The sequence below is a fragment of the Leuciscus leuciscus genome (genome assembly GCF_965113295.1).
Source record: "Leuciscus leuciscus genome assembly, chromosome: 11".
In the NCBI taxonomy this organism is placed as follows: Eukaryota; Metazoa; Chordata; class Actinopteri; order Cypriniformes; family Leuciscidae; genus Leuciscus; species Leuciscus leuciscus.
In genome coordinates this window covers 27,543,527-27,555,814 of record NC_138735.1, presented here as the reverse complement: position 1 = coordinate 27,555,814, position 12,288 = coordinate 27,543,527, and the positions used below count along the sequence as shown (strand labels likewise).

The following is a 12,288-nucleotide window of genomic DNA, read 5'->3' as shown; positions in this document are numbered from 1 at the left end:
ATTATATATATATATATATATATATATAGCAAAAACATTTTGCTCTCTATATATATATATATACTTTGAGCAAAAAGTATATATATATATATATATATATATATATATATATATATATATATATATATATATAAAGTGGTATATATACCACTTTGAGCAAAAACATGCTCAAAAGGTTGAGGATTGTGTATCAAAATCTGAAATTCAGTATGAAAAATTAAAAAAGACATCAACATGCATTTTAAATGCATTATTAATCAATTTTCTCTTTCACAGTGACTGGTCATATTGGCAGAAATCAGTAATCCCGAGCACAGAGACCCATGAAAACACTGTATCTACTATAAGCAACTCTCTGGCTTTTCGCACACTGGTCACAAGCAGCATAAATCGTGAGTTTAGTGCGTATGTGACATACATAGAACACATACCACACAAACAAAGAGTTACATCATGCTGTTGCATGGTTAATCCGATCACGGCCAGTCTTTATGCCTTTGCTATCTTCAGCAAATGCCGCCAAAAGTGGCAAGTAAACCATTTAACAAGAGTCTAAGAGAATGATTACAGAACCAGGACCGGATACGATTTCACACTGCTGGATTGCTCAATCGCATCTCCCAAACAGGCTTAAAACTGGAGAAACACTATAGGGCATCACTTTTTTCCAGTTTTGCAAATATTCTATTCTAAAGGATGCCGGGGAAGTAACTTTTGAGTTGGCAAACTGGATTGTGCACGCTTTGAAGAGCAAATCACAACAATATGGTATAGCCGACAAGTAAAACAAGCTGAAAAGAAGCCTAATATAAACAAGTAATCATTAGGATAGAGAGGGTGCCATTTTGTGATGAGTGGTTCTCAACTGGTTTTGCTTCACAAACCAGATTTGATATTGGACGTGATATTACGACAAAATGCAAAGGCTAAACAACATGCAAATTATTAAAGGGTAATATGTGTAATTTTTCTTAGATGCTAAAATATTTTCTTCTATTAAAGCTACAAATTTAGTAATTTATAGGTGAAGTTTCCCCAAAAAGCAACATTGTTAGAGCATCCCAACACAGCAATGATGGCTCTGTGACTCTGGGGCGGGACTATCTTTTTTTCACCAACCAATGGCAGATGGGATGAGTGTCTGGGTTAATCTGTTTAGAAACAATCATTATTTGTGCAATTTTGTTAGCCAATGCTAGTGGCACAGAAATGTCATACTTCATCTTTAAAATGTCATATGAATAGTAAAATTAACAATTGTGTAAAACATAAAACTAATGCAAAAAAAAACTTATTTTGTATTTATATTATGTGCATGTTAACCAGCTGCTTATTAGCATGCGTGTTACTCGAATTTAGGCTGTTTATTAGTACTTATAAAGCATATATTAATGCCTCATTTTGGATGACCATATTCTACATGCCTTAATCCTACCCAATATATACTATATACTGTGCTATACGCACACACTTTTATATACAAATGTTTTAAATGCAATATATTTGATAGTATATACGAGCTTCAAAAAAATAAAGTCCATGTATGCTCCAGTTTATTAAATTCTCAGGAATTATCTTTTCCTGACAGAACAAGGTTTGTCTGGTCTCAGTTCACTTTTCGCCATCCATTCCTGGATTTAGCCAGGCAACTCTCCTGAAAGCACAGAACAATTGGTAATGCAGGGTGATGGCAATGACTGGAGCATTGTCTCAGGGGACAGCCAGTTTCAATAGGCTCGGAAAGGCAATCCAAAAGGTGCAGATGACAATGGCTTTGTTGCTATTTATGCAGAGCAGATAGCCGGGCATTGAATCAGGCCTCCCCAGAGCCACGAGAAAGACCTCTGAGAAACGTACAAAACAGGTGATAGGAGGGACATATGCTGCGGTGGATCCAGCCACTTCCGAACGGAAGCAGAGGCAAAGAAAGTTTGACGACAAAGTGAAAAATTAAAAGCATGGATGATATTCAGGACTTTCTTCTTAAGTCATCTTTCTGAACTTCTCCTCAGAAACACCAGTAGCCCTTAATGGAATTTTCATTTGAGATAAGTTATTGTCCTTTCTTTCTTTCTTTCTTTCTTTCTTTCTTTCTTTCTTTCTTTCTTTCTTTCTTTCTTTCTTTCTTTCTTTCTTTCTATATATCCGTCTGTCGTTCTATCTATGCAACTCTACTGCAATAAGAACAAAAACATAACAAAACAAAAACATAATAGACTGAAATGTAACCTATCTATCTATCTATCTATCTATCTATCTATCTATCTATCTATCTATCTATCTATCTATCTATCTATCTGTCTGTCTGTTTTTCTATCTATCTATCTATCTATCTATCTATCTATCTATCTATCTATCTATCTATCTGTCTGTCTGTCTGTTTTTCTACCTATCTATCTATCCATCCATCCATCATTCTATCTATGCTACTATACTGCAATAAGGTAAACAAAACAAAAACAATAGACTGAAATGTAATCTATCTATCTATCTATCTATCTATCTATCTATCTATCTATCTATCTATCTATCTATCTATCTATCTATCTATCTATCTATCCATCTATCTATCTATCTATCTATCTATCTATCTATCTATCTATCTATCTATCTATCTATCTATCTATCTAACCATCCAACCTTCCATCTATCCATCCGTCTGTCTGTCTGTCTGTCTGTCTATCTATCTATCTATCTAACCATCCAACCTTCCGTCTATCTATCTATCTATCTATCTATCTATCTATCTATCTATCTATCTATCTATCTATCTATCTATCTATCTATCTATCTATCTATCTATCTATCTATCTATCTAACCATCCAACCTTCCATCCTTCCGTCTGTCTGTCTATCTGTCTGTCTGTCTGTCTGTCTGTCTGTCTGTCTGTCTGTCTATCTATCTATCTATCTATCTATCTATCTAACCATCCAACCTTCCATCCTTCCATCTGTCTGTCTGTCTGTCTGTCTGTCTATCTATAAGGTAAACAAAACAAAAACATGATAGCATTGATAAAAATCTAAGTTACTTATTATTTGTATAATCTACTCAACATTTTGATTCATTCAGAGGTGAGAAACATGTTCCTTTTAAAGCGTGTCTAGCCTGAAACAACGAGGTGATGTGTGACAAAGCAGAAAAAAAAAAAAAAATAGTTTCTGTATTTTAGCTATCACGGACAAAATACCTGGTATTGTTCATTAAAAAAAGTTTGATGTTTAGTTCTATTCCAACTCTTAGTCACTTTTAATATTAAAGGTTATTTTTATAAGAGCTTCAACAGAGAGAAGCTAAGCCTCATCCAAAGATCCAAGATTTGTTCAAGATTAAAACTAAATGCTTCCAACAAATAAATCACTGGCATGTACAATACGTGTTTTTATGACTTACAAGTAAAAGATTACTCATGCATCACAACTACACACATTTGTCCATGTGTAATGGCAAGGTTTATTCACTGATGTGACCAGTAAACACGCACACTCTCATTGTTAGCTTTAGCAAATGATAAACTATTGACACTTGCCAACGTTGACACGCCGCTAGCCGACGTCAATACAATACTACTCAGACGAAGGCAAAGAGGTAAACAGCGGTGCTGTCTGAATAAATGTTTCCTCATAAACAGCTCTAAAATATATCATCAACGGCAAGCACACTCTTATATTCATAACATCCATATTCATCCATTTGGGAATGATAGATTCGCTTGATCCTCTGTTGTCGGTCTTAACGCTGGCAAAAGTGCTCTATAATTATTGCTCTCGGCACCAGGCTGAGACAAATAAAAGTTACATCGCAGCTGCATTAACATGTGAATGCGGCTTACAGAAGCGCGCGCGGTAAACTGCTCCACCTGGCTCGCCACAAACGTCCTTGTCACAAAGTCCACCCACCGCACTGGCTTCCGCTGAAAGGCCTCCTGGGGGACTTCAGTGACCATTCACTATGTTTTCTCTTTTCCCAAGCACCTGTGACTGTTTTTGTGCTTTCCCATTTTTTTCTGCCTTTGTCTCTCTCTCTCTCTCTGCCTCTCTCATTTTTTTTTTTATTTTTTTTTTTTGGCAGGGCCCTATCATTAGGGAAACACTTTCTTTCAAAAGGAATTCTCGCCACTAACAATGCTGTTTGTGTGTTTACCAGGGGAGGCAGGACTCCGAACGCATCCAAAAAGCATGTCACGGTCACGGACGCAGAGGAAACGCGGGAAAAGGTGGGCAACGCCGGTCACTCCTTGCCTTTCTTGGGCAGGTGCAGTTGGAAAGACTCTCCTCCTCTGCCGCTTCCGAAGGCTCATCCGGCTTCTCCATGGTCCTGGACCTTGGAGAGCTGCTTTGCCATTTTCCAAAGGAGTTTGGCACAATGGCTTTGTCCCCTCTTTTCATTGTGTTTCTGTAAAACACATTTGCAGCATGACTCTCCAGGTTTATCCCTCTTGTGAGCCATCTACCCCTTTTCTCTTTCTGCTTCCACTAAACCTACGCTCATCTCGCCAACCTGGAGCAACGGAGAATTATACGCGATTGTGCGTGCGTAGAGTTTTTTTTTTTTTTCTCTTCTTCTTTTCGCCATGGCTATCTGTCATAGAGTGCTTTCCCACTTACGCCATCTCGATTGACACTCGGCTAACTGCTAGCCGAACGCAGCTTGCCAGAATTTGGCCGCAAACGAAAAACGAGGACGGAAGGGGGGAGCGGGAAAAATAAATATGCAGATTAAAAAGTAAACATTCTCCAAGAGAGGGGGAAAAACAACCACATTTTCATATTTAATCCAACTTAGCAGAAACAAAAATAACACATTATGCCCTAATTGGGTGCCGTGTAGTCCACAAATACTATTACAAGGCCGATCAGGATTAGCTCTGCTACATACCTAGTTATCTATTTCGGAGTGCCAAGACTGCAAGCAGTGGGCAACTAAATTTCAAAAGCTGGCAAATCCAGTTGTCTCCTAAATACAGAAAGTACTTAAATCCGGAGCTAACACAAGAGAAAGAGGGATAAAGGGTACTCTGCATATCACCAAAAAGCTTGTGCACTTTGCAGAATCACTGGCTAGGTTAAACAAATATGCTAAGCAGACATCAAAACAATCCTTTGATCTGCAGCCTAGTTTCCAGAGCAGCGGCTGGGCTCCTGTTGTAAATAACTTGTATAAATCTGTACCGTTTGCCTTCAGGTAGTTTTTACCAAAGTGCCAGGAATTCTTAAGGAAGCACTTCTAGTCAGAGAGATCAGATAAAAGGCGTATCAATTATTCACCCTGGGTGAGTGAGCGTTCCCGAGCTCGTACTAACACGCTCTCACGTGGCTAATGATCAAGTTATTAGCGTCTGCGAAGAGTAAAAACACGGCGGCTTACGTACCTCCGGCAGCCCGGGCAGGTCCGGTGGCAGTGAAACGCATTGTCGAGCGTCATACAAAAGAGGCTTAAGGAATCTGAATGCAGGGAAGCTATGTAACTTGCTGACTAACTTTGTCCTCTGTTTTGATGGAGAACACAATGGAAAACGCTGTCCATTCAAATCAGGCAGGGGAACAGAGGGGGCCGTGTGCCTGCCTACCATCAGTGCCCTGATAACAGCCGCACTGGCACCGGGCGACACCACACCACTCACGCCCAACAGAACAACTTTTGTGCCGTTGTCATTCTCCAGAAGTTTGTCTTCTTCTGCAACTAGTTCCCCCCCCACCCCACAGCGGCTGCAAACTTGTACAGTTGTGCTTTTGATTCCGCCAGCTGCCGTTCTCCGGCTTCTGCTTCCGCTCGATTATAAGGGATATAGAGGGACTGTTGTCTGTTGAAAGAGTTTAGTTTAGAGGTTGAAATTTACTTTTTGAACTCGCATCGAAAATTAGGCTAATTTGACCTTTACTGTGATCTTTGATGCATTGATGCTCAAGGTCACAAGCATACATCATCACAACATGGCGTAAAACCCAACATTCACCTTGTTAAACATCAAAGATAAACTTTGTTTGTAGTTTAGATCAAGCTGAAGTTTTGATTTGACTTGTTTGACACAATATAATGCACAAAAACTTGACTTGACATTAAATTTAACCCTATATTCATTTAAAGAGTGCTGGGTAAATATTAAGGCATATTGAACACTACTAGTTTATTATAGCAATTCCAGTACTTTTGACCATTATGCGAGTAAAAATTAGGCAACTCTATTTTACAGTGTCCTTGTTACACGTTACATGTCGTTACTGTAGTAATAACTTACATTTTTTTACTTTAACTTGAATTATGCATAATTACATGCAACTTACTCTAAACCAAACCCTAACCCTATAGTAAGTACATGTAGTTACTTAATATTACTAAGTACTTAAATGTATAATTACACTGTAACACGGACACCTTAAAAAAAAAAGTGTAACCGAAAATTATTTACAGTATTCATGGGTTCATGCGGTCGTAAATGATCTATAGCATTGCAGTAACACCATTACAGTACTGTTCAAGTTTGAGGTCAGAATGAAATTATTATTTTTATTCAGCAAGGATGCATTAAATTGATCAAAAGTGACAGTAAAGACTTTCAGATTTGTTAAAAACTATTTTTTAAATTGTGTTCTTTTGAATTATCTATTCATATAAAAATCATAAAAACTATATTATGGTTTCCCAAAAAATATTAACTGTATTAACTGTTTTCAACATTGATAATAATAAGGAATGTTTCTTGAGCAGCAAATCAGCATATTAGAATGATTTCTGAAGGATCATGTGACACTGAAGACTGGAGTAATGATGCTGAAAATTCAGCTTTGATCACAAAATTTTTTTTAATTTTAAAATATATTAGATATATTAAAATGACCCCAAACTTTTGAAAGGTAGTTTATAGTATTATTAAAATACTTGTGGTTACATTATGCTAAAACTACTCTCTTAAGGCCTCATAATTGTATATTTGCCTACTGTACAAATACTCAGTACTTATAAGTTATTATTAGTTATTTCAATTCATACTTTCTCAACAAAAGTCACAGTATAGAATATAAATAAACTGAATTCAAGCCATAGCATGTAAATCATATTTCTCAAGCTTCAAGCTTAAATCCCAAAGCATCCTCTATATGCAAAAGCATCATGTCACACACCACACAGGAAAAGACAAGATAATGCTCAGGATAAAGTAATACTAATAAAAGAAAGGGGGAGAGAGGAGACAGGAATACATGTGATCATTTCTGCAGTTGTATAAATGTAGGAGATGGTCTGGGCGCTGTGCATATGCATCGCGGAGCTAAATTGTGAAATGACAGATAGAGATTCTGGGTGTGATAGTGTGGAATGACTAACTAATAAGAAGGATGCGTCGGTCTGTTAGCGGAAAGAGGCATTAGCACTCTGGCTGTCAATCACATCGCGGGATGCGGGGGCCGGGTTAGGGTGGGCTGGTCTGGGGTGGGGGGTGTCTAAACAATTATCATTTGCACAAAGACCAGAATTGTGAAGATCACACTCATTTTGACACTCTCAAACAAGCTGACTGATATGAAAACGGTTATATTTTCTGAAATAAGAAAACGTACCTTAAAAGTCGCTGTCACAATGCTCGTATTGATGACCTAGATGATCTAGATGTCTTCATTATATTCTGGACCACATATACAGCTTCTTCAGCACAAGCATATGTGATTTTCTTCAGCATTTTATCGTCCGCCTGGAAGAAAATCATAATTTTAGTCCCTTTGAAAAGTAATAACCTACTTTTTTTCTCAACAAGCCACCTTATATCATTCACATCCACAGCAACGGTGGGGGATGAGATACACACCGAAGTTTAACTAGTTCAAAACTGTCCAAATCTAGAAGCCTGTGTATAAGTAATCCTAAAGTTAGTTAAATCACAAACAGATTTTCTAGTCAAATTGGTGGGACTTCCTGTCCAGCATGTTTGGATTTATTTATTTATTAATTTTTTTGGAGAACATTGTTTAGAAAATGCAATCCAAAATTGTGGTAAGAACTTCAACCACATTTTGTCAAAATCCCCCAAATTACCATATTTACTATATTAACACACATTCCTGGTCTTGCTGTGAACAAGTAATTGGGGAAAATCTAATCGTTTGATTGAAATGTAACCACTTGCTCTGCCTTAGAAACAACTTTCTTTAAGCTGATATAGGTTTAAAGAAATATTTTAGCAATTAACTCTTTCCCTGCCAGGATTTAAAAAAAGAAAAAGAAATTGACAGCCACCTCCAGCATTTTTAATAATTTTCACAAAACTTTCACGGCCCCCAGAATGGTAATATACTTTAGTTCTAGTAATATCTGAACATGCAATATATAAAAAGAAAGAACAGAGTCTCTGCTTTTTTATCAACACTTGAATGTGTGTTAAGTTTCATAAAAAAGCAACATTTTGAGCAAAAAGCTGAGAAAAACACACTTTTGTTTCAGACTTCATTTGGAAGGGATTCAGAACGATGATCAAAACACAGATGGAGTAGATTGAGTCCATCAAACCCCTAAAGCTTCACAGTCCTCTAGCTCGTCCTGGGTCGACATTTCATTCGGTAACATTAGGCAGTTTTGATTTATATGCCGTTTAATGTTCATGATCACATTATTTTACATATGCATCTTCTTATATATGCTATTGCTTGTTTCTGCTTCTTCTTCTTCATGTCTTTAGCTCAGGAGATTCAGTACTCTTACAGATGATGTATAATAGTGCCCCTAACCGTATAACGGTGCAAAAATCCGGAAATTTCCATCAATGCCAAGGAAGCAATGTCTCATAAATGACGGAAATTTCCGTCAATAGCGGGGAAAGAGTTAACAAGACAATTTAGTTGCGTAATTGCATCTAATGTCAAAACGATCGGCCATTAATTTGTCTCTGCAGCGAAAGTTGAAATGCAAATGCGTTTTTTGTACACAATCCCTTTGGCCTTAATTGTGGTGGCGGTTTTAGCATGGTGTGTGACGAAAGTTGTCATCGCTTGCATCCGCGTCTCTCTGAGCAGAACAGAAACAGCAAGAAGTTCTAACAAGAAACAGTGTGCCAGGTGGCGAACTGGCTGTACCAACACAACGCACAATCTGTCCGCTTCTACATCCAAAGCACTAGCAGCTGCCATCAACAGCCCCACACTCACACTCTCTCTCGCACTCACACACACACACACCCCTAAAACATGTTTGCTTTCTCCACTGTTCTCATGTGACTGATAAAGCCACAGGTCGGGCCTTTACCACTTTTTTAAGGGTTTGTCATATTAAAGATACATTAAAAAAACGATATTTAAAATATATTCTGTGTTTTGGCCTCACTTTTAAGTGAACAATGTGCTTTCACGCTGGAAAGATCGGCTAATCAAAAAAAATTCTGGGTACATTTTGGTAAAATATAAACCAAACCTGTGACTTACAAAGAGATTTAGAGATTACACCAAAAATCCAAAATGGACCTTTTTTACTTCCTTAATACACATTCATGTTCTTATTGTGAACGATTTATATCCGTTTTACTTGAAAATATGTAATTTTACGGAAGTAATATGTGTTGCAAATGCATTTTATGTTGACTTGAAACACTTTTTGGAGTTCATTGTTTGGAAAATGTAATCCAAAATTGTGGTTAGGACTTTGCGCTTGAGCATATAAAAATCCAAAAAGCACATTTTGTCCCAAGTCCCTAAAATTACCTTATTTACTATATGAACACACATTCCTGGTCTTATTGTGAACAATTCATTTGGGGGGAAAAATCAAACTGTTGATCAAAACTTGTCTTTCGGCTGATGTCACCTCCCCCATTCACGTTTTTATGATCAAATTAATTCCCGGTAGATAAAAGCCCCTAAAAATTAAATTGTTTGTGGGTGCCGTTTCATGTTTTTTGGGGTACTTATTTAATGTAATGTAAATGCAAAATGTGGTTAGGACTTTGTCATTTTGTGCATATAAAATCCACATGAGCTCATTCTGTCCAAGTTCCCAAAATTACCTTATTTGCTATATTATGAGTCGAGTCCTGGTCCTAAAAAAAATAAAAAATAAATAAAATAAAAGTTTCTCTTCATAATGTTTCATCAAAATGTAACAACTCAGAAACGATTTTCCTTTTCGAGGGATATCACCAATGCCTCTTATTTTAAACCCCTCCCCCAACCACATTTTCACAGTCCAGTTCATTCCAAATGGATAAAATCAAGTCTTGTCCTACATTTTTAAATGCATCACATTACAAAACTAAAATTATTTGCGGGTGGCGTTCCAATGCTTTTTGGCCTAATTTATTTTAAAGAAGAAAAAAAAATGTAATCCAAAATAGCAGCACCTTTAAAAATCCTTGTGAGCGCGTTTTGTCCACGAGTACAGAATTCAGTTTCCTGCCAAGGGTGATACACTGCATGTTAGCGAGGACAAAACATGTCACTTTGGACTGTGCTTTGAAATCATCCCGGCCTCTGCAATTTTTATTAAAACACAACCGAGAACAACGATTGCTAGTATGCGTTTTAATCACATTTGCAATTTTTCCACGTTTTCAATTAGAGAATTGAAAAGCCTGAAAATCTGTCGACATGTATAGATTAAACGAGCGTAAAACGAGGGCGACTGGAGGTACGCATCCACCTCAGCGCTCGTAAGCTTCCGCTGCAACCCGGCGGCTAAAAATAAAAACTTGGCAAAGTTGTGCACATCTCTTATTGGTCCTATAGTTTGATTTCACATTTAGCATGTGCGGCCCCCCCTCGCCTAAACACGGCATTCTTCTCTTCCCGACATACAATGAGACTTGAGTGACTCTGGCAGCAAGCTCTGGATCGCTGCTCCTCAATCCACCAGTGTATGTTATCAGCAGGTAAACAAGCTTTCCAACAAAGCCATAATGGAACTGCAAGCGGCATAAAGAGGCTCATCTCAAAAAAGCTATAGAGTCCATCAAAGCCAGTGTCATTCCTTCTGCACAGGCGCTGCGGCTGCAAAAATGCGGGATGCTAGCGTCCATTTTCCCTCGCCAGACATCTTTAGCTGCTGGGAAGGTTTGGACTGGTTATCTGTAACTAGTCAAAGAGCAGGACAGATTAGGGTAGATGAAACATTAGATATTTTCGCCAAGATCACTCTAATTTCTTTTTTCCTCTTTAGTCTGGAAATATATATACACTACAACTTTTTTTTGGCTAAAAACATCTGCCATTTCCACTATGTTTACACATTATATTCTTGGTCATCACATACATATATATATAATCAAATTACTATAAATATAAAGATTATACTAAAATGAAACTCTCTTTGGCTGCCAATCAAAATCCCAGAGTTTGATCAACTGAATCATCTGGTGTGGTGTGAATACATATTCTATTCTCTTCCATGGCACCGAATTATCACGCTATATCCTACGGTCTGTCAATCTGGCTGGCACACACATACACACACAAAACACACACAATGATCTTAGTATGTGACATGAAAAGTATCTTAATATAAAGTCTATTAATGCTGCATTTGAAATAGAACGTTTAACTTGCAAATGTATAAATATTTGTGGCACATATTGCAGCGTTTGACGAGCACGCTGTAATGATATATCATTACACCTTCTGTCATCATGTGGACACAAGCCATGTTCACACAAGATGCAAAAGGTGAGAATCATGTGGCGTCTCTGTGACCAGCAGTGGTTCATCCTGTTGCGGTGAACATATAACAACGCACTCGATGACTTTGAACTTCATTATATTTCAATTATACGTATGATTAAAAATTTACCACGGTGTTAGTATGTTGCTTTGTAAAAATTATGGGGGTTTTATAATACCATGGTATTTTTGTAGTAGCCTACAGTTTAAACACTTTAAGAATACAGTCAGTTGGTCAAAACAACATGAAATAGGGTGATAAAGAACCATAATACCATGGTGTGTGTGTGTGTGTGTGTGTGAGAGAGAGAGTGTGTGTGAGTGAGTGAGTGTATACAGTATATATATATATATATATAGATAGATGATAGATAGATGATAGATAGATGTATATGTGTGTGTGTGTGTGTGTGTGTGTGTGTGTGTGTGTGTGTGTGTGTGTGTGTGTGTGTGTGTGTGTGTGTGTGTATAGATAGATAGATAGATAGATAGATATGTATGTATATGTGTGTGTATATATATATAAATATGTATGTATATGTGTGTGTGTGTGTGTGTGTGTGTGTATAGATAGATAGATAGATAGATAGATAGATAGATATGTATGTATATGTGTGTGTATATATATATAAATATGTATGTATATGTGTGTGTGTG

General features: G+C 37.3%; 1 protein-coding gene across 4 annotated transcripts in view; it reads right to left on the bottom strand.

Moving 5' to 3' along the window:
• The window catches only part of st18 (ST18 C2H2C-type zinc finger transcription factor), a 72,438-nt gene that overhangs the window by 56,345 nt on the left and 3,805 nt on the right, over positions 1–12,288 (bottom strand). For all 4 annotated transcript variants that reach the window (XM_082184253.1, XM_082184254.1, XM_082184258.1 and 1 more), the window contains exon 2: positions 7,558–7,688. The gene's annotated coding sequence lies outside the window, so the exon portion shown is untranslated. The remainder of the gene's footprint in view (positions 1–7,557; positions 7,689–12,288) is intronic.